The following is a 20,171-nucleotide window of genomic DNA, read 5'->3' as shown; positions in this document are numbered from 1 at the left end:
ATGAACTTCCTGATGTTCAAGCTGGTTTTAGAAAAGGCAGAGGAACCAGAGAGCAAATTGCCAACATCTGCTGGATCATGGAACAAGCAAGAGAGTTCCAGAAAAACATCTATTTCTGCTTTATTGACTATGCCAAAGCCTTTGATTGTGTGGATCACATTAAACTGTGGAAAATTCTGAAAGAGATGGGAATACCAGAACACCTGACCTGCCTCTTGAGAAATCTGTATGCAGGTCAGGAAGCAACAGTTAGAACTGGACATGGAACAACAGACTGGTTCCAAATAGGAAAAGGAGTACATCAAGGCTGTATATTGTCACCCTGCTTCTTTAACTTCTATGCAGAGTACATCATGAGAAACGCTGGACTGGAAGAAACACAAGCTGGAATCAAGACTGCCGGGAGAAATATCAATAACCTCAGATATGCAGATGACACCACCCTTATGGCAGAAAGTGAAGAGGAGCTAAAAAGCCTCTTGATGAAAGTGAAAGAGGAGAGCTAAAAAGTTGGCCTAAAGATCAACATTCAGAAAACGAAGATCATGGCATCCGGTCCCATCACTTCATGGGAAATAGATGGGGAAACAGTGGAAAGTGTCAGACTTTATTTTTTGGATCTCCAAAATCACTGCAGATGGTGACTGTAGCCATGAAATCCATATCTAACAAATTGTCATTGTCTTAGCAACATTTGGAAATTCTGTCTTTTATAACTTTTTACTGTTTTGAGTATTATGGGTAGAATTATCTGGTCTTTATTAATTTTAGAGAGCAATAACAATGATGTCTTGTTTTTTCATTAAAATTCTATGTGATATTTATTTTAAATACATTGAAATATCACAAGGTAATTACCCAACACATTCTTTCATGTCTCGTAAGTGAATTACAAAAGAAAAAAAGCAATGACAAAAAGGGACTTATTAATTTAATATTGTCTCTAATTTGTCAGAGAATACAAAATATTACATACCACTTACCAAATGTGTTGAAGAAGGCAATGGCAACCCACTCCAGTACTCTTGCCTGGAAAATCCCATGCACGGAAGAGTCTGGTGGGCTGCAGTCCATGGGGTCGTGATGAGTCGGACAAGACTGAGTGACTTCACTTTCACTTTTCACTTTCATGCATTGGAGAAGGAAGTTGCAACCCACTCCAGTGTTCTTGCCTGGAGAATCCCAGGGACGGGGGAGCTTGATGGGCTGCCATCTATGGGGTCGCACAGAGTCAGACAAGACTGAAGTGACTTAGCAGCAGCAGCAGCAGACCAAATGTGCACCCTATTTGACAAACAATTTCTCTTGAATCACTTTTTTTATTACTCTTTTAACATCTTTGTTCTGAAGGCTGTAGATCAAAGGGTTTAGCATAGGACTCAGAAAAATATAAAAAACAGCTACAATTTTGCCCTATTCTACCAATGTTTCAGAAGGGGGCTTCAGATACATGCAGAAGAGTGTCCCATAAAATACAGTGACAGCTGTCAGGTGAGACCCACAGGTGGAGAAGGCCTTGTGCCTCCCTTCTGCAGAGTGGATACTCAGAATGGCTCTAAAGATGAAAATGTAGATGAGGATGATGGTGAGAGAACACTTGAGGTTGGAACCAGCCCCCACGAACATGGCAGTCTCTTTGGCATAAGTATCAGAGCAGGCCAGGACTAAGAGCAGTAGGTTGGCACAGTAAAAGTGGTTGATTTCATTAAGTCCACAGGAGAGATGGAGCATCAAAGTGGTCTGGGTAAGACCATTTGCAAAGCCATAAATATAAAATGTAGCAACGAAAGAGAGGCAGACACCTCAGGACATTTTGATGCTATATAAAAAGGGTTTGCTTTCTAAGGCCCACTTGACTTCACATTCCAGGATGTCTGGCTCTAGGTGAGTGATCATACCATCATGATTATCTTGGTCTTGCAGATCTTTTTTGTACAGTTCTTCTGTGTATTCTTGCCACCTCTTCTTAATATCTTCTGCTTCTGTTAGGTCCATACCATTTCTGTCTGTCTAGTCAAGACTATGGTTTTTCCAGTGGTCATGTATGGGTGTGAGAGTTCGACTGTGAAGAAAGCTGAGCACTGAAGAATTGATGCTTTTGAACTGTGGTGTTGGAGAAGACTGTTGAGAGTCCCTTGGACTGCAAGGAGATCCAACCAGTCCATTCTGAAGGAGATCAGCCCTGGGATTTCTTTGGAAGGAGTGATGCTAAAGCTGAAACTCCAGTACTTTGGCCACCTCATGAGAAGAGTTGACTCATTGGAAAATAGTCTGATGCTGGGAGGGACTGGGGGCAGGAGGAGAAGGGAATGACAGAGGATGAGATGGCTGGATGGCATCACGGACTCGATGGACATGAATCTGAGTGAACTATGGGAGTTGGTGATGGACAGGGAGGCCTGGCGTGCTGCGATTCATGGGGTCACAAAGAGTCAGACACGACTGAGTAGCTGAACTGAACTAAAGGGTTTGTAGATGGCCATGTAGCAGTCATATGCCATTGCTGTGAGCATATAGCTATCTGTGAACCCCAAGGAAATGAAAAAGTCAAACTGTGTAAAGCAACCAAGGAAAGAAATAGTTTTTCTCTCAGATGATATATTTACCAGCATTTGAGGAGTTACATTGGTGGCATAACAGAGATCTACAAAGGAAAGGTGGCTGAGGAAGAAGTACATTGGAGTCTGAAGCTTTGAGTCAGTTCTGATTAACAAAATCATGCTACATTACTAACAACTGTGATCTAGTAGATGACTAGGAAGACCACAAATAAACAGATGCAACTCAACTCGATCTGTCAGTCCCAGGAGGATAAACTCAGTCACTTCTGTGTAGTTTTCCTTTAACATTGTGTTTGTTCAGCTTCCAATGATGTCTAAACTAAAGGAAATAAAAATAAATTGGTCCTTTGTCATTTTTTCCACTACTTACATTGTGTCATCTGAGGCCTATTCCTTTCAAACTCGTAAATACATGTGGTATAAAGAAATAACGTAGGAGACTTCCCTGGCAATCCAGTGGTTAAAATGTCACCTTCTAATGCAGTGCATGTGTGTTTGGTTCCCAGTTAGACAGCTAAGATCCCAGATGCTTCATGGCCATAAAACCAAAACATAAAACTATACTAATAATGTAACAAATTCAGTAAAGATTTTATAAATGGGCCACATCAAAAGTACTTTAAAGACCGAAATAAGCTAGTAAGCATGAACTATGTATTTTCGATATCTAACTTAATGTAGTTTCTTTATATAAAGGAAATACAGTTTCTTTACATATTTTTAAATGCTTCTCTTTTATTCTTTTAATAGTTGAAAAGCTTTTATCTTTTCTAGAAAACATTAGCATGAATTGACCACTGATAATTTCTTTAAATATTGTTTCTCTTTGAAATTATGTTCCTTTATTTTTACTATAATTTTGATGTGGTGTCTAAAGCATTAGTAATTGAAACTCATTTTTTCACAGCTGACTGGGCTTAAGTAAGTGGAGTAGATATATCTTTATGGAAACAGTGTCTGTCTTCTAACCTGCCACTCTAACCTCAAGGTTATTTTAAAGATAGCCCCTCACCTTGCGATGTATGTTCATTTTATCCACTCTTGCCTATCTCTGGTAGTCTTCACCAAATCTTACTTGACTTTTAAGACATCTCAAGATATCCTTGTCTTTCCATATTACAGTCAATTATTTAGGGCTAAAGTTGATTCCTGGGGTACAAAATAAACAAGTGTTTTTTTTTGCAAAAACAGGTAAGCAATTAGTACATAAGTAATATGTGTATTTTTTATACATACACATGGTAACTATTAATTGAAGGAGCAATAATGTATTAAACATATTATTTGGGGAGAAATAATGTATTAAATGCATTAAACACATTGTTGGAGTAGTAATTGTAAGAGACAGGAAGAATAAAAGAAAAGCAGGCCCCAGCAAGGTCCACAAAAGAAATTTATAATTATTGATAAACTGGATGCTATAAGGCATGAGACTCTTGGAACAAGTCCAGAGGAAACAAATAATCTTGAAAACAAGATATGATCCTGTGGTCGGAAAACCAACCCCAGACTGTTTCTCAACTGGCATCTCAGAGTCACGTGTTTTATGTATCTGGAGGAAAATCTATAGATAAGAATACTAGTCTTAGTTACTGATTTGTTATTGATTACTGTTTCCTAATTACTCAATGGTTAATGATCATTTTGTTCTTTGGCCCTGAAGGCCACATGAGTTATAGTTTAACTCCCCACATATTTTTTCTTTCACAGCTGAAAGTATAATAAAGCTAGCTTGGATTCAGTTTTGGCACCTTCACCTTGGAGCAGTGTTGGTCCCCTGATCCTCACTTTTCTCTGAATTCTTGTGGCTCGTCTCATTCTCTCGCCGTATTGTGCTTTTGGAAACCTTGCTTATTGAGCTGGTCTCAACGGTAATAATGCATTAAGTGTGTTATTGGGGGAAAGCAATGTATGAAAAGTTTCCTCTTAGGACAAGAGACAATTATTCTAAGATGACGGACAGACACATCCCCAAACTGTAATGATTTTATTGTAACTCCACCTCATTTTAACTCTTGTAGGGAATAAGGACATACTCTACAACAAGAATTCTAAGTTATTTAAAGCATGTAAAAGGAAACACTGATAATAATAATTATATTACCCATAAAGTTGAGAAAGTATGTAAAAAATCATAAAGTGCATTTCTCAACATTTGTGCGTAAGGGAGACCATGAAGGCCATGTTAGAAAAATCTACACTTTCTTTCAATAGCACATAACCAGGTATGTCATTGTTATAATGACACTTATTAATAGCTACAGTGCCAAGAATGGACATGGGTCACATTTAAATCACTTTGTAAATGAACCACGCCTGACTTTTTTTTTTTTTTTTTTTGGTGATTTACACTACTTCATTATCCTCTTGAGATATGTGAACTTATTGACCAGGGTCATAAAATGAAAGAGAAGTCATCTAAATCAATTAAGATCACAATCATTTGGTTTTCCTTTTATAAATTCTTAAGATTATAGTTATCCATTGGAAAGACTGATGCTGAAACTGAGGCTCCAATACTTTGGCCACCTGATGGGAAGAACTAACTCATTTGAAAAGACCCTGATTCTGGGAAAGATTGAAGACAGGAGGTGAAGGGGATGACAGAGGATGAGATGGTTGGATGGCATCACCAACTTGATGGACATGAGTTTGAGTCATCTCCAGGAGTTGGTGATGGACAGGGAGGTCTGGTGTGTTGCAGTCCATGGGGTTGCAAAGTGTCAAACATGACTGAGCAATGGAACTGAACTGAAGATTATAGTTCTTCTTGTAATAAGTAAACATACTTTAGGGTAAGGATTGTGTCTTTAGTATGTATTTATTGAATCCTTAACCTAAACTCCAAATAATTAACATCTCCATTCAATTTCCACTGTGCCAAAATGAGACAGTGCAAGCAATGAACATTCCAGATCATTTACCTGAGTACTTTATGGTCACGACCTTTCTTTTCAAAAATAGAACACAGTATCTTACAAGATTGGGCAAGAAAAACTCAGAGAGAAGTGGAAGAAATGGCCCGTATTTAGAAAGGATGCCTGAATTTGAGTTACATTATAGCATTTCACCAACTGAAATGGCACTGATGGAGATGGCATCACCTACTCAATGGACATGAGTTTGAGTACATTCTGGGAGTTGGTGATGGACAGGGAGGCCGGACATGCTGCAGTCCATGAGGTCACAAAGAGTCAGACACAACAGAGGGACTGAAATGAACTGAACTGAACTGAACTGATAGCATTTCACAAACTGAATTGTGTCTTATATTTGATGCATGTGTTTATGACAGCCTTTTCTTTGGGGAGGGGCACATCACCTTCATCAGGTGAAAGCAATTAGAGGGGCACGATAGCAGAAAGGGGGCTTCCCTGGTGGTTCAGATGGTAAAAAAAAAAAAATCTGTCTGCAATGCAGGAAACACAGGTTCAATTCCTGAGTTGAGAAGATCTTCTGGAGAAAGGAGTACCTACCCACTCCAGTATTCTTGCCTGGAGGATTCCATAGACAGAGGATTCCAGTGGGTTAGAGTCCATGGTGTAGCAAAGGGTTAAACATGACTGAAGACCTAACACTTTCTTTCTTTTTTTTTTCATTCTCATAGCAGAAAGTACTCAATAAGCAGGAATTACTTAGCTGATGATCTAGGCACAGCTAATTCTTCTTTTACCTCCATTATAGAGAAAAAGAAGAAAAATAACTTTTAAAAGAACTTCGCCTAGCTTATAAAATAATAATGATTTCCATGCAACATTCAGTGAAGGATGTTTCTTCCATTGCATTTATTCTAAGTATGTATTGTTCTTTCCTACATTAATGCAAAAATTTTATTAAAATTAATTTAAGAATTATTAAAAATTTTTGCTGTTTTATGAGAATAGGCTTCAGGCCATGACTTTATTCTTTTGATTAAAATATTTATTTCTAGATTCCAAAATATTTTAATAATAACTAGTCCTACCTGTGAAAGAAGAGTGATTTCCCAGTGACAGCAAGGAAGTGAAAAACCTAAGGAGTTTATACCATTATTGTCACAGAGGAACCAAATCCCCAGGGTTGCATTATTCCTTACATAAAATCATTTAGACTATAAGCAAGTTTTTTACTCTTTTTACAATCTTAAGTCCATTGAGGACATAACTTCTTGCCACTCCCCAGTATCATCAGGGAATAAAATCTCCTGAAATGGTGAAGTAATGGGATCCATTATTTGTTTTAACTTATGCCTAAATGTCTTGATATTTTGAGACTTGATTCGGGGAACACATTAAGTTCTCCTGTTCACAAGAAACAAGATGGAAAAGTTCATAATATAGGTAAACCATTGGATGATCAGACAACTTTTGTTGCATTTGGACTACTTATTTCCTGATTCTGATCCTTGTTTTTTATATTTTAGGTAGTTATAATAATAAACACATAGCAATGGGAACACTGTAGGTAGACATAATATAAATGTGCTGCTGATTCTTCCTTTATCAGTCTAGCCCATCTCAATCTACTGTCTTTTTTCTCTACAATTTTTTTGTCGTTGTTCACTCATAGTTTAATCCTTAGATTCCATCAATAGAGCCCCTAGGGTAACTAGTTTTGAGTTTTGCCAATGGGAGAAATCAAGAGCATAACACAGGTGAGAGTAAGAGAAAAGTATCCAAATTTCTTTTCCATTTTTCTCCCAGTTTCATAATGAAGTGCTAGAGTAGCTGCATCTTTCCAAAGAAAAATTCCTGCTGTGGTGTGGGTTGAGAAGGTGGGCTGGGACATTCTTGCTGGATATAATTTCACTGGACTCAGTAGTTCTTGTGTTGGTCTCTTCAGGTCTGGGAATAAAATTGCATTCTAGGCTTAGCCACAGATACTTTAATTTCTTGGACTGATTTCTTTAACTCTGACTGCATTCTCTTTATAAATTTGTTCCATTAAATTCTCTTTAGTTAAAACATCTGAGTAGAATTTTGTTTCTCATCCCTTACTTACACCAGCGTGTCACATGATAGTTATTCAATAAATACTGCAGTAGAATATGCATTTCTGGCTTAAATATTGCTGGATGCTAAAAGGGTCATTGAACCACCAACCTTCTGGACCATGGGTCACTTGCAGTCTAAACACAAGAATCAGAGATTAACATTACTGGGATTATCACAGATAAAATTGAATTTGAGAATGTCTTAGAGGTGTTTTTCTGTCCCCTTTTTTTGACAACTGGAATCACCCAGGCACAGCAGAGCATTGAGATAACTACTGCTCCCTCCCCCCTTTCCAGAGCCAAGAGCACTCAGTGTGTCTGACTGAGATGGGACATTGTTACCAATCACCTGTAAGTAAGTAGGCGTAAGTGGAGAATCTGAAGTGTACTTCACATCACAGTGTGTTTATAGTTGCTTCCAGACGTGCTTGACTTGAAATAAAGATACTGTACCAGTGTACTCTGCAGTACAGTACAGCAGAGTACACAAAAGCACAGTCAGTGGTAGAGGATGCTTGCACATAATGTAGGCCAGACATGTGAACTAACTTACATGATTGGACATGTGAACACACACTCGCATCTTTGAAAGTTCACAACTTGAAAGTTCATATGTAAAGGACCTATTGTATATGAATGCAGTTTTGCTGTTTGTGGCAGCATGGATGTACTTGGAGGGCATTGAACTACTAAAATAAGGAGAAAGAGACAAAAAGAAATGCTGTATGATATCACATATAGGTACAATATAAAAAATACAACAATATTGTAAAGTAAACAAAAAAGAACAAGCGGCACAGATATAGACAAACTATTTGTTACCAGTGGGAGAAGGAAGCAGGGGAATGCAATGCAGCATTAGGGGGAAAAGGAGTTGTTATGAAAATATATAAAATCACGTGTAAAGAAAGTGAAGTCGCTCAGTCGTGCCTACTCTTTGCGACCCCATGGACAGTAGCCTGCACCAAGCTCCTCCATCCATGGGATTTTCTAGGCAAAAGTGTTAGAGTGGGTTGCCATTTCCTTCTCCAGGGAATCTTCCCGACCCAGGGAGCGAACCCAGGTCCCCCACATTGTAGACAGATGCTTTCCTGTCTGAGCCAAAATTTCAAAGCACTAAAGATTTTAAAGAATGGTCCAGCCAATAAAAATAATAGAATAACATAACATAAAATTTATACATATATAAATATTTGCTGTTGTTCAGTCCCTTATTCATGTCTGACTCTGTGACCCCATGGACTGCAGCATGCCAGGCTTCCCTGTCCTTCACTATCTCCCTGAATTTGCTCAAATTCATGTTCATTGAGTCTACAATGTCATCCAAACATCTTCTCCTCTGTCACTCCCTTCTCTTCCTGCCTTCAATCTTTTCCAGCATCAGGGTCTTTGTATCAGGTGACCAAAGTTTTGGACCTTCAGCTTCAACATCAGTCCTGCCAATGGATATCCAAGATTGATTTCTTTTAGGATTGACTGGTTTGATGTCCTGGCTGTCCAAGGGACTCTTCAAAAGCATTCTGTAGCACCACAATTCAAAAGCATCAGTTCTTCAGCTCTCAGTCTTCTTTATTGTCTAGCTCAAACATCCATAAATGATTACTGGAAAAACCACAACATTATCAATATGGATCTTTGTTGACAAAGTGATGTTGCTGCTTTTTAATATGTTGTCTAAGTCTGTCAAACCTTTTTTTCCAAGGAGCAAGGATCTTTTAATTTCATGGCTACAGTCACTATCAACAGTGGTTTTGGAGCCCAAGAAAATAAAATCTTTCATTATCTCGATTTTTTCTATTTTTTTCTGTCTATTTACTATGAAGTGATGGGACCCAATGACATGATCTTAGCTTTTGGAATATGAGTTTTAAGCTAGTTTTTTCACTCTTCTCTTTAACCTTCATCAAGAAGGTCTTCAGTTTTTCTTTGCCTTCTGCCATAATGGTGATGTCATCTGCATATCTGAGGGTATTGTTATTTCTCTGGGCAATCTTGATTTCAGCTTGTGCTTCATCCAGTCCACCATTGTGCATGATGTACTCTGCATATAAGTTAAATAAACAGGGTGACAATATACAGCTTTATCATACTCCTTTCCAAAATTTGAACCTGTTCACTGTTCCATGTCGGTTCTAACTGTTGCTTCTTGACCTGCATACAGATTTCTCAGGAGGCAGGTAAGGTGTTCTGGTGTTCTTATCTGTTTGAAAGTTTTCCACAGCTTGCTGTGACTACACAGTCAAAGGTTTTGGCATATTCAATGAAGCAGAAACATATGTTTTTTTATGGAATTGCTTTGCTTTTTCTATGTTCTGATGGATGTTGGCAATTTGATCTCTGGTTCCTCTGTTTTTTTTTCTAAATTCAGCTTGTGAATGTGGAAGTTCTCAGTCCCCATACTTTTGAAACTTAGCTTGAAGGATTTTGAACATTAATTTGGTAGCATGTGAAATGAGTGTAATTGTGTGGCAGTTTGAACATTTCTTGGCATTGCCTATCTTTGGGACTGGAATGAAAACTGACTTTTACCAGCCCTGTGACCACTGCTGAGTTTTCCACATTTACTGGCCTTTTAAGTGCAGCATTTTAACAACATCATCTTTTAGGATTGAAACAGCTCAGCTGGAATTTCTTCACCTCAATTAGCTTTGTTCATAGTAATGCTTCCTACGGCCCACTTGACTTCACACTCCAGGATGTCTAACTCCAGGTGAGTGATCATACCATGATGGTTGTCTGAGTCATTAAGACCTTTTTTGTTCAGTTCTTCTGTGTATTTTTGCCACCTCTTCTTAATATCTTCTGATTCTGTTAGGTCCTTACCATTTCTGTCCTTTATCGAGCCCATCTTTGCATGAAATGTTCCCTTGGTATCTCTAATTTTCTTGACGATATCTCTGCTACTGCTAAGTCACTTCAGTCGTGTCCAACTCTGTGCAACCCCATAGACGGCAGCCCACCAGGCTCCCCCGTCCCTGGGATTCTCCAGGCAAGAACACTGGAGTGGGTTACCACTTCCTTCTCCAATGAATGAAAGTGAAAGGTGAAAGTGAAGTCTCTCAGTCGTGTTTGACTCTTCGCGACCCCATGGACTACAGCCTACAAGGCTCCTCCGTCCATGGGATTTTCCAGGCAAGAGTACCGGAGTGGGGTGCCATTGCCTTCTCTGAAATATATCTCTAGTATTTTCCAATCTATTGGTTTCTTCTATTTCATTGTTCACGTAGGAATACTTTCTTATCTCTCCTTGCTATTCTTTGGAATTCTACAGTCACATGGGTAAGTCTTTCCTTTATCCTTTGTCTTTCACTTCTCTTCTGACCTATTTGTAAAGCCTACTAAAACTTTTGCCTTTTTGCATTTTTTTTCCTTGGGGAAAAAGAAAAATTAACTCCCTCCTGTACTATGGAATCTCTGTCCATAATTCTTCAGACACTCTGCCTATCAGATCTTGCCCCTTGAATCTATTTGTCACTTCCACTGTATAATTAGAAATCTACAAATTGTTAAACTTCGAACTAGGATATTGTATACTGTAGACAAGATCCAGTACAAAGGAAAATGTTCTCAATCATTGTTCAAAAACTATCAAGCATTTCAAGACAATGAGAGTAGAGCATGAAATGGGCTTCTGAAAAGAGAAGCATGCTAATTGCACAAGTTGGATCTGCATGAAGCTTGCCTTTTCTGCAACACAGTTTGTAAGCAGACCTGCCAAAGGAGTATGGAGGGAAAAAGGAAAGTATCCTAAAGCCTACAAAAATATTTTAAAAATGGAAAAGAGAAAAGAAAATTGTGCCCCAAATCAAGTGTTAAATGCTTGTGTAGTGTGTGTACTCAGTCGCTAAGTCGATTCTCACTCTTTGTGACCCCATGGATGTAGCCAATGGGCTTCTCTGTTTATGGAATTTTATTGGCAAGAATATTGAAATGGGAGTCATTTCCTCCTCCAGCTAAGTGTTTGTGAGACTGTTCAAAAAGAGAATTCACCTGTCTAGATGAATTTCATAGGACATTCTATTACAAGTGAAAGGGAAACTTTTTTGTTTTTTCAGAAAAAAGCATCAAAAATAAACTGTTTGCAAGAATTCACTGTAAGAATATTTCTCAAATTTCACAAGTACTTTGTTTTGTTTTAAATCTCATGAGAAAATGATGACAGGATGTTAAAATCATGGATCCTCAATAAAAACAATGCACCCACACAAAATCTTTTCCAATGAGCCAATTTTTTGTATCAAGTAGCCAAAGTATTGGAGCTTCAGCTTCAGCATCAGTCCTTCCAATGAATATTTAAGACTGATTTCCCTCATGCTGGGAAAGACTGATGACAGAGGGAGAAGAGGATGACAGAGGACAAGACGATTGGATGGCATTACTGAGTTGATGGACATGTGTTTGAGTAAGCTCCAGAAGGTGGTGATGGACAGGGAAGCCTGGTGTGCTATAGTCCATAGGGTAGCAAAGAGCTGGACAGAACTGAGATGACTGAATGACTGACACAAAATCTTCCAAAGAAATAAACAAATCCATATTCAAGTGGTTCTTTGATTGTCTGCCTTTAATGATAAGATCTCTTGTACTAGAATGAGTCCCATTCTACATCTGAGGACATGTTTGTGGGGAGTGGAACATTTGCCTATTTTGATTCTTCTGCAACAGTGACAGTTCTGTAAAATATTGTTCATAAAGATCAATAGATATTTCAATAACTCTGTTGTCCAGGAAGTTAGTTGAATTTGAAACTGACATTGAAAACAGAAAGGATTGCATGTACATATTTTGAGAAAACAAAGTGAAAATTGTGGGCATAAGATTAAGACTTTAATAAAATGTCCTTTCAACTAAAAATAAAAAGTAGAAACACGGAGGCTTAATATTAGTTTGGGTATGCATCTATTTTCTCTACCTATGATTAAGAAAGTTCACTGATCCACTCTAAACTGAGAAAGCTACCATGTTTCTAGCAGAATATGGGAAGTAGAGGCCTGCTCTTAAAGCAAATCTTAGAAGGACTTAGGAGCAGTAGCAATGAATGTGATATTGGGAAAAAAACCCACACGAGATTCGCTGGAACATCTGGGTTCATAAAGTCAATTGTATGCCTCAGTCTTATTCTAAAAGAAATCAGTCATGAACATTCATTGGAAGGACTGATGCTGAAGCTGAAACTCCAATATTTTGGCCACCTGATGGCAAGAGATGACTTGGCAAGGAAAACTTAGAGAGAAGTGGATAGAAGTGGCTCTGGTATTCTTGATAGACTCTCAACCAGAAGCTCTGTCTTGTGGCCTTTGATCTATTTCTTTTTCGATTGTGATACCACTCCATGGTATATTTATAAATATTTGTACTATGAGAAAAATAGAATTTAGGTCAGCTGGTAAAGAATATGCCTGCAATGCAGGAGCTTCCCTGGTGGCTCAGAGGGTAAAGCGTCTTCCTGCAGTGCAGGAGACCTGGGTTTGATCCCTGTGTCAGGAAGATCCCCTGGAGAAGGAAATGGCAACCCACTCCAGTACTCTTGCCTGGAAAATCCCGTGGACAGAGAAGCCTGGTAGACTACAGTCCATGGGCTTGCAAAGAGCTGGACACAACTGAGCGACTTCACTTAGTGCAATGCAGGAGACCCCATTCTGATTGCAGGGTCCAGAAGATCCCCTGGAGAAGGGATAGGCTACCCATTGCAGTATTCTTGGGCTTCTCTGTTGGCTCAGATAGTAAAGAATCCGCCTACAATGCAGAAGACCTGGGTATGATCCCTGGGTTGGGAAGATCCCCTGGAGGAGGTCGTGGCAACCCACTCCAGTATTCCTGCCTGGAGAATCCCCATAGACAGAGATATCTGGTGGGCTATAGTCCATGGGGTCACAAAGAGTCAAAGATGACTGAGTGACTAAGCACACAGCACAGCAAACTGTTCAATACCTACTCCTAACTGTGAAAGAAGAGTGATTTCCCAGTGACAGCACAGATATAAAGAAGCTGAGGAATTTATACCAAAATTGTCACAGAGGGACCAACACCATAGGGTTCAATTATTTCTCACAGAAAATCATCTAGACTATAAACCACCATGAGTGGTTTATTCTTTTTAAAATCTTAAGCCCATTGAGGACATGATTCTTGCCTCTCTCCAGCATCTTCAGGGAATCAAATCTGAAATGGTGTACTAATGGGACTCATTTTTTTAAAACTAATGCCTAAATGTCTTGATATTTTGGGACTTGACTTGGGGAAGTTATTAAGTTCTCATGCAGATAGAAGACTGAATGATATAGGAAAACCAGAAGGTCAGATAACTTTTGCTGCAGTTGAACTACTTATTTACTGATTCTGAACATTGCTCTTTGTATTTTAAATTGTTATAATAATAAATACCTGGCAAAGGGAATACCATGGATATACAGATAATATAAATGTGCTGGTGATGTTTCCTTTGTCAGTCTAGAGCATCTATACAGTTTGTCTTTTTTATCTTTTTGGTCAACCTGGAGCTTAGTCCTTAAATTCCATCAATAGAGCTCCTCAAGTGTCAGTTTCCATCTGAGGTAGGCCAGTGGGAGAAACCAGGAGCATAACAGAGATGAGAAGGAGAGAAAAGTATCCAAATTTCATTTTCATTTTCTCCCAGTTTCACAATGAAGTGTTAAGGTGGCTGCATCTTTTCAAGGAAAATTCCTGCTGAGGTGTGTGTTGAAAAGGTGGCCTCGCATATTCTTCCTGGATCCCATGACACTAGAGCCCTGATAGAGGCCCTTGTGTTGGCTGCTTCAGGACTTGTATGAAAATTGCCTTATGACTTCAGCCTCCGGGTGCTTCAAATTCTTGGACTGATTTATTTAACACTGCCAATATTCTCCTCATTAAATTAAATTTTTTCCATTAAATTCTCTTCAGTTAAAACATGTGAGTAGGATTTTGTTTTGTCTCACATCCCTGACTCAGACTAGAGTGTTACACAATAATTACTCAATAAATGTTGTGATTGAAGTGATATTTCTGGCTTCACTGTTGCTGGATACTAAAGGGGCCATTGAATCACCATCCTTCTGGGTCATGGGTCACTTGCAGACTACACGCAGGAGTCAGAGATGAAAATTACTAGCATTGTGCTGTGCTTATTCACTCAACAGATATGACTGTTTGTGACATCATGGACTGTAGCCTGCCAGGCACCTCTGTCCATGGGGATTCTCCAGGCAAGAATGCTAGAGTGGGTTGCCATGGCCTCCTCCAGGGGATCTTCCAAATCCAGGGATTGTACCCAGGTCTTTGCATTGCAGGCAGATTCTTTACTGTCTGAATCACCAGGAAGCCCAAGAACACTGGAGTGAGTGGATAGCCTATCCCTTCTGCAGCGAACTTCCTGACACAGGAATTAAATTGGGGTCCCTTGCATTGCAGGTGGATTCTTTGCCAGCTAAAATACCAGCAGTCTTGCAGATAAAACTGAATATGAGAATGCAGCTTATACATGCCTCTGTACCCCTTTCTTGAGAATTAGAGTCACCCAGGCACAGCAGACTAGTGAGAGGCCTGTTGCTCCCTCCTCCCCCTTGACATGACCAAGCAGCATGTCTGATTGAGATGGACATGGGTATCAACCACACAGAGCAGGAAAGGACATTTCTATTGATGATGAGGCACCAGCAGTGATCTTTTTCATCATGTCATGTATTTCCAGTCACCAAACCAGTGTAGGTAAGTGGGAATCTATAGAGAGCATCTGAAATATCCTTCAAAATCAGTACTGCTTTTACACTTGCCTCTGGATCTCTTTGAAATAAAGATGCTGTACAGTAGAATACACAAAAGCACAACCACTTGTAGAGGATGTATGCACATAACGTACACCAGTCATGAGAACTAACTTATGTGATTCGACATGCCAACAACACATTCACATCTTTGAAAATTCACAGCTTGAAGGTTCATATGTAAAGGACTTATTGTATATGAATACAGTTTTGCTGTTTGTGACAACATGGATTCAATTGGAGGGCATTAAATACTGAAATAATGCATAAAGAGAAAACACACAAATGTTGGTTGATGTCACATGCATGTGGAATATAAAAAATATAACAAACTTGTGAATTAAACAAAAAAGAAGCAAACGCACAGATAGAGAAGCCAAGCTATGGCTGCCGGTGGGGAGAGGGAAATAGGGAAAGTCAGTATAGGTCTGTGGGAAAATCAAGTTATTATGAGAATATGTAAAATCATGTGTAAGAAACTCTTGAAAATTTTAAAGCACTGCAGAATTTAAAAAATCTTTCACTAAATAAAAAAGTGTAATCTTACTTTGGAAACTGTAGGCATGTGTGTGTGCACACAGTTAGCATAGAGCATTGCAGAAAATCATATGGGAGTTGCTCCCTCAAACCCAAATGTTTTACTTCATGAAGGCTGTGACTCATTTCTGTCTATGAGTTTCCAGTCAAGATGCAACAACCTTTGCTGGAGAATAAGAGTTAGCACCGAGTTACAGGTGCTCTAAAGTGATGTTTAGGAGGAAACTCTGAAAACAGCATATTCATTTGTATGACAGCATCAAGATGGCTTAGGAAATTTTTCATGATCTTTAACACACAAGCAACTCAAGAGATAGAATAAGTGGTGATTACCAGAACAGGGAAAAATGGAAGGAGAATGATCAAGACTTGGGAATTTCAAATGTATAAAGATGTGGCAGGAAATTGAACTAAAGAAGTTCATTTGAAGAAGGATTCATTTATTATGTATCACTTGATGTTTGCCTGTGGGACCAAAAGTGGTCTTGACTCACAAGTTCAATGACTTATGTGAGATCCAGACATACACCAACTGAAGCAGAATAGAAGTACTGATAAATGGAAAGACAAACAAACAAACAAAAGTCTGTTGAGAGAATTTGGGTTTACAGAAAGAAATCACAGTTGACCTGGCTGCCTGGTCAGGCTGGAGAGAAGATGAGCATCTTCTCAACAAGGTACTTATGGGTTTACTAGTTCATAGCCAAGAAGAGCCTCTACCTGTTGGAGAAAGTATATACTAAAGGATTAGCTCAAGGACAGTAGAAGGGTACAAATTGTTAAACCTGGAAGTAGGACTTTGTACACTATAGATAAGATCCAGTACAATAGCAAATATACTGTATCCTTGTCAAAAACTATGGAGCATTTCAAGACAATGAAAGGAGAGCATTGCGTCTAATATAAGGGTTTCTGAGACCAGAACACTGTTAACATACTAGCTGTGTGTACACAAAGCATGCCATTCCTGCAAGACTGAGGGCAATCTACTTGCATAGATGAATTTTGTAGGATATTTAATTACAAGTCAATGAGAAAATATTTTGTTTCAGAAAAAAAAAAGCAGTAAAAGTAAAATTTTAGCATGAATTCACTGTAAGATGGTTTTCACATCCTCTGTTTTGTTTGCTTTGGTATATATCTCATGAAAACCTTCAAAAGGCTATTAAAATCATGGATCCTCAATAAAAATAAGGCACCCCAACAATCTTAACAAGAAATCAAAAAATCAATATGCAAGTGGTTCTTAGGTTGTCCGCCTCTAATGATAAGATCTCTTGTACTAGGATCAGGTCCATCATATGTCTGAAGACATGTCCTTATATTAATGTGTGGGAAGCCTTTCTTGGTTCTTCTGCACCACTGACAGCTCTGTAAAATATTGTTCAGAAAGATCAATAGACATTTCAATAACTTTGTTGCCTGGGAAATTAGTTGAATTTCAAACTGACACTGAAAACAAAAAGGAATGCCTGTACATAACTTGATAAAACAAAGTATAAATTGTAGGAATTAGATTGAGACTTTACTAAAGTTTCTTTTGACTAAAAAGAGAAAGTAGAAACACAGAGGTTAACTTCTGGATTGGATGTGCACTTGTTTTCTCTATGTCTGATTAAGATAGTTCATTGATCCTCTCTAAGCTGAGAAATGTAACCACATTTCTAGTAGGATATGGGAGGTAGGAACCCACTCTTAAAGCAAATCTCAGAAGAACTTAGGAGCAGTAGTCAGGAATGTGACATTGGGAATCAGCCCTCTAGAGATTCATTGTAACACCTGGGATCAGAGAGAAAATCATATGTCTTAATCTTATTCTCCATAATTTCAAATCACTGTTTGCCTTAAAAGCTGTATGTGGGCACAAAAAAATATCAAAATGAAAGTTTGATGACTGCTTGTTTTATGTTTTCCCTTTCTTTTATAATGGAATGACTTCCTCTCCAAAGTTCAGAGCTCTTATCAATATCCTTCATGGTGAATGTGGATGTCTTGAAAAGGTCAGACAATAATAGGAGTCTGAAACTGGCAAAGTGATTCGCAAACATCATTTATATAGATAAGTTGATTCCTTAAAACAACCCAAAGAGGCAGTGACTCACTTTTGAAGTTTCAGCTAAACAGATAGTTCTTTTAAAGGAAAATTGTGTCACTAACTCACCTTGTGCTACATGGCTAGTATGTGTTCGGGTAGTGTTTGAGTTCCTGCCTTCACAAACCAAGTTGTCTACAGTTTCAGTCATAGGTGGTTTCCATACCTCATCCTGAAGACAGGTCCACAGCTAGCACAACACTGAAACTGAAAACAAGAAAACTAATGATAACTGTGATTCATGGGGTTGCAAAGAGTTGGACACGACTGAGCGACTGAACTGAACTGAACTGAATAATGATAATACTTTACCCACAGAGGAAGATAATCTAATAGTGCATCTATCTCTATAATCAAACTAAAAGAAGCCAGAAAATAAAATATATTTTAAATGCTGAAAACAAGTATTTGTCTTGGTATATTCATACCCAAATGAATGCTCCATTCTGAATGGACAAATGATATTCTTAGATAAGTCGATTGAAGGGACTCTCACTAAAAGAACTAAGTAAGGGTTTATAACACTGAGAAGAAAACTAAACCATAAATGAAGAGTCACAGCAAAGATAATTGTTATTGAAACAGGGGTAAGTGTCACCAAAGTCAAAGGAACATGGATATTGAATCAATATTTAATACAAATATACTTGAAATAATATACTACATAGATAATGTGTAAACTTCATTATTAAATAATTTATTATTAATGATGAATTCTATGACTGCAGATGAAAGTTTATTAGTTAGAAGCAGGATATATCCATAATTAAAATGTTCTAAGCTCCTTTTATTATTTAACAATAAAGTAGATGTACTGATTAATGACTAAGTTAAGACAAGTATGAATATAAAATTTAAGGAAATTTATTGAAAATAGATGATAGAATGTGTCATAGTCAAACAAGGAGTAAAAAGAAAAGAAACTTAGAAAATATGATTTAATTCACAGTGGTTAAAATAAAAAACTTTGACCAAATCTAGGAAAGTGAAAGTGAAGTCACTCAGTCGTGTCTGACTCTTTCCGACCCCATGGACTGCAGCCCACAAGGCTCCTCCATCCATGGGATTTTCCAGGCAAGAGTACTGGAGTGGGTTGCCAATGCCTTCTCCAGGGAATCTTCCAAACTCAAGGATTGAACCCGGGTCTCCCACATTGCAGGCGGACACTTTACTCTCTAAGCCACCAGGGAAGCCCAATCTAGTGAAGTGAAGTGAAATGAAGTCGCTCAGTCGTGTCTGACTCTTTGCGACCCCATGGACTGTAGCCCTCCAGGCTTCTCCATCCATGGGATTCTCCAGGCAAGAATACTGGAGTGGGTTGCCATTTCCTTCTCCAGGGGATCTTCCCGACCTGGGGATTGAACCCATGTCTCCTGCATTGCAGGCAGACGCTTTAACCTCTGAGCAGCAAAGATATTACTTTGCCAACAAAGGTCCTTCTAGTCAAAGCTATGATTTTTCCAGTAGTATGGATGTGAGAGCTGGACTATAAAGAAAGCTGAGTGCTGAAGAATTGATGCTTTTTAACTGTGGTGTTAGAGAAGATTCTAAAGAGTCTCTTGGATTGCAAGGAGATACAACCAGTCTATCCTAGAAGAAATTAGACCTGAATATTCATTGGAAGGACTGATGCTAAAGCTAAAACTTCAATACTGCCGGAGTCCAGCTTTAGCAGCCAGGGGTTCAACCTGAAGGGAGGGATGGTGTTGGTGAGTAATGATGCAGCCTCTCAATTTTCTTGGACTGTGCATTTATTTCAAGTTTAAGATTTTCTTTTATACTTTTACAAAGGCATTAGGTCAGAGATTTGACATTTTCAGTTCCTCCTCACCTAGATTTATTATCTCCATTAATCATTGTTGCCCTTCAAACAGAGTTCCTGCTTCAGCAATTCTCTCGGAATCAACTTTACCATCTATTATCTACTTCCTCTTATGTGTCCTATAGCTAACTTGTGATTGCATTGTAACTCATGCTACATTCCTCAGTTTATTTCTTATCTTTCTAAATCCTCTTTGCCCCTAACATCCTGAGCTCACAATCTCTTAAAAAGGCTTCTAGCTATTAGTATCTCTAAAATTCCTAACCTCTGTAAGCTATAGTAAAATATGCTAACATTACAACATTCCTTAAATCTTTAACTTCTAACTATTTTAATTATTTCTAAGCCCTAAATTCAGTAAACTCCTTTGCCATAAACATTTTCCTCACAAATAGGCTTCAGATAGCAATCCCTCCCATGGCCTCAA

The 20,171-nt window shown here is 38.4% G+C and overlaps 2 pseudogenes; both read right to left on the bottom strand.

The window, feature by feature from the left end:
- LOC120882208 overlaps positions 1 to 20,171 on the bottom strand; it is a 933,819-nt pseudogene that overhangs the window by 136,431 nt on the left and 777,217 nt on the right.
- On the bottom strand, positions 1,285 to 2,849 carry LOC120854681 (annotated as a pseudogene).

Source organism: Oryx dammah, unplaced genomic scaffold, assembly GCF_014754425.2.
Source record: "Oryx dammah isolate SB20612 unplaced genomic scaffold, SCBI_Odam_1.1 HiC_scaffold_2, whole genome shotgun sequence".
Lineage (NCBI taxonomy): Eukaryota > Metazoa > Chordata > Mammalia > Artiodactyla > Bovidae > Oryx > Oryx dammah.
This window is presented reverse-complemented; position numbering and strand designations above follow the sequence as displayed.